This window comes from Arachis duranensis, chromosome 8, assembly GCF_000817695.3.
Source record: "Arachis duranensis cultivar V14167 chromosome 8, aradu.V14167.gnm2.J7QH, whole genome shotgun sequence".
NCBI lineage: Eukaryota > Viridiplantae > Streptophyta > Magnoliopsida > Fabales > Fabaceae > Arachis > Arachis duranensis.
In genome coordinates this window covers 27,452,025-27,455,787 of record NC_029779.3, presented here as the reverse complement: position 1 = coordinate 27,455,787, position 3,763 = coordinate 27,452,025, and the positions used below count along the sequence as shown (strand labels likewise).

The window sequence follows — 3,763 nt, the reverse complement described above, 5'->3', positions numbered from 1 at the left end:
CTCTTCTCTTCTCCTCCCTCGTTGATCTCTGCGTGGGTGTGTTTGTTGTGAAGTGTGTGTGTTACGTCGAAGGGGGAGGGTTTATGTGGTTGAAAGGGCTGGGTTAGGGGTAGGGGAAATTAGAATTTTTTTTGTTTAATTTGGGAATTTTAGGGATTTAGGGTTAACACTATTACAAAAAAAAACCCTAGCAGAGAAAGAGTACGTACTCCGTACTCAAGGAGAATGAGAGAAGGAGAGAGCGGGAGCGAGCGGTTGAGGGTGAAACACGGTGAGAAAGATGGCCATGCCATCAGAAGAGATAAGGGGGAGAGCGTGGGTGGGTGTGTATCCGGTGTTAAAGAGGGTTCTTCTCGAGAGGGGTTAGAAAAGCCATCCAAGGTCTCTTTTCGAGATAAAGTCATTGGTGCAGAAAAGTCTAAAGCCTTTGCATTAGTAGGGTCTTTATCTGGGGATGGTATCGCGACAGTCACAGGTAAGCAGGGTGATTCTCGTCCACCAAGTGTCAATTTTACCAAGGAGGCAAAGAGCTGTCTGGCTGAACCTTATAAGGAAGCCATCGTGATCAAGGTGCTCGATATGCATTATGGTTACACGGCTCTCATGCATAAGCTTCGGATAGTATGGCGCATCAAAGGAGGGTTTGATTTGTTAGATGTGGGGTTTGGATATTTTTTTGTTAAATTTGATATTGCTGCAGATCGTGAGAAAGTCATTCTTGGTGGCCCGTGGTTGATAGACAGTCACTATGTTGCAGTAAAGCCATGGGATGTGGATTTTAGGCCATGCGAAAAATCCTTTGGATCAATGCTGGTTTGGATTCGAGTCTCGGGACTTCCAATTTGGTGCTACCAAGAACAAGCAATGCTGCGAATTGCTTCTGCAATAGGGATTCCGGTGAAAGTAGATTTGGCCACTAAGCTTGCAGAAAGAGGAAAATATGCCCGAGCTTGTGTTCAAATTAATCTTGAGTTGCCTGTAATTAAATATATTATAGTGGAGGGTGTGACTTATGAAGTGGAGTATGAGAGTTTACAGTTGATTTGTGCTACTTGTGCACGGTATGGGCATGATAAATCGTTGTGCTTGGAGAAGGAGTCCTTGGAAGGAAACGGAAATTCCTTTGGTGATGGAAAAAATAATGAATCTCCGACACTAGTGCCACACAACAATCATGAGATTCAAAAAGAGGCTGAATCAGAAGCTCGTGATTTAGGTGAGAATCCTCATAATTTGTGTGAGAAATTAGGAGTTGTTAAAGGGAAGGATGTGGTTACGGAATCATTGGCTCCTCACGTGCCTGATGGTCATGTTAATGAGGCATGCATGGATGATGAAGAGGGCTGGCAACAAGTGCTGCATAAGAGAAAATTTACAATGGGCCAGTCATCAGGTTTGAAGGACCAAGATGGAAAGCAGCACAAGTTTCGTTCGAGAAGGGTTCCAAGGCCCAATTTGCATGATGATGGAGGCAAATCAATTGGCATTAGGATGGGAAAGCGATAAAAACATGAAATTGCGCCATCTCCATCGCACAGAACTCCTGCACGTCGTGGAATTTCTATACGGAAGCGTCATCGGCCTTCCTCCTTGCAGAACTCGCTAGTTGATAAAAATGGTGGCACATCGGAGAAAACTTTAGTAGATGGAAGCATGGCAGGTGCAGTGTCAGGAGGTCCGAAGGTGGCAATTATTAAGGATCAGAGTGTTGCAGGACAAACCACCTATTGAGGTTGGTGATTCTGTTTAGAGTTTATGTTCTTATTTATTCTGTCCCTATTATTTATGGATAGTTTAAATATGATTTTTTGGAATATTAGGGGTGCTTCTAATAAGTTAGCTCGGGTGCATTGTAAGGAACTTGTTAGGAAATTTAGACCTGTTTTCTTTATTGTGGTTGAAACTCACTCCCCTTTTCAGCATTTAAAATTATTTTGGGAAAGGTTGGGGTATTACTCTGTTGGTATAGTAGAAGCAGAGGGGCATAAGGGAGGTATTTGGTTTCTATCCTCTATGAAGGGTGTTTGTTGTAAGTTCATTGATGCTTTTGATCAGGGTGTTACTGTTGAGGTTCACTTTGATAATTTAATTTGGAGGTGCAGTGGTATTTATGGCAGTCCTCAATTTAAGAAAAGGGTTCTCCTTTGGGATTATCTTGTTGCACAATCCATGATTTTTCAAAGACCTTGGATTGTTCTTGGTGATTTTAATGAAGTCAAGTTTTCTCATGAATCTAAGGGCTGTCAATTTTCTCATCAAAGAGCAGACATGTTTGCTACTTCATTAGGAGATAGTGGTTTGTTTGATCTGAAGACTATTGGGAGGCAATTTTCTTGGTACAGGAGGGTGAAAAATTATGTTGACGTGGCAAAAAAGCTTGATCGAGTCTGTATAAATAGTAGTTGGTTATCTATCTTTCCATAGGCTTATGCAGAAGTTTTAAATAGGCTTCAGTCTGATCATTTCCCTATTCTGGTGCGTTGTAAAGGTCGTCCTTAGCCTAAAGGGAATCGACCTTTCCGATTTGTTGCTGCTTGGGCTACTCATCCTGGGTATAGGGATATTGTGACCCAGTCATGGTGGTCTGGTAATAGAGGGATTCATGGCAAGCTTTCGGAAGTACAGAAGAATTCACTAGAGTTTAACTCGAAGGTATTTGGTAACATTTTTGTTAAGAAATGTGAATTATAGCAGCAGATTAATTATTTGCATAAGCGTTTGGAAGTAGTGGATAGCATTTATTTGCCTCAGAAAGAGCAACAATTGCTTGATGATTATAATAATACTCTAGTACAAGAAGAGCTCCTATAGTTTCAAAAGTTCAGAGAACAATGGGTAAAGTTCGGGAATAGAAATACAAGATTCTTTCATATTCAAACTCTTGCGCGAAGGAAGCATAATAAGATTCATGGCCTTTTTCTCAAGGATGGAGTGTGGGAAACTGATTCAGATGTTCTGATTCAAGAAGCAGAGTCTTTCTATAAAAGCTTATTCTGTCATTTGGATGATGTTGATTTGGGTTGCCTTGGTGATGTGCCTCTTCCTTCTCTGAATGAGGAAGCTTGCAATAATCTTACGGCACCAGTTACTATGGAGGAAGTCAGAACAGCTGTTTTTCACATGAACTCTTTTAAAGCTCCGGGACCTGATGGATTTCAAGCTTTCTTCTTCAAAGAATATTAGGAGATCATTGGTCTTGATGTTTGGAAGATGGTTAAGCAGGCTGGTGGACGAAATTGTGATCACTATTCTTTAAGTTGTACTTTTATGGAATTTGAAATTGGCACGAGTGGACACAACTCCATTCAACTAACCAGCAAGTGTACTGGGTCGTCCAAGTAATAAACCTTACGTGAGTAAGGGTCGATCCCACAGAGATTGTTGGTATGAAGCAAGCTATGGTCACCTTGTAAATCTCAATTAGGCAGATTAAATTTGTTTATGGTTTCGAAAATAGAAATAAGAAAATAGAAATAATAAAAGGGATAGAGTACTTATACAGATTCATTGGTGGGAATTTCAGATAAGCGAATGGAGATACTGTATGGCTCAAGAACGCCTGCTTTCCCACTGCTTCAACTCAATCCTTCTTACTCCTTTCCATGGCAAGCTGTGTATAGGGGTTCACCGTTCGACGATGGCTACTTTTAATCCTCTCGGAAAAATGGTCCTCTGCGGCTGTCACTCGCATGGCTAATCGTCTGGAGGCATCACCTGGCCGAAGGATACATCCCATCCTCGCAGTGAAAACTACGCTCACGCG

General features: G+C 41.6%; 1 pseudogene; it reads left to right on the top strand.

Annotated features, from left to right (window-relative positions):
• Positions 1–198: 198 nt before the first annotated feature.
• LOC107461694 (uncharacterized) overlaps positions 199–3,763 on the top strand; it is a 7,009-nt pseudogene continuing 3,444 nt past the window's right edge.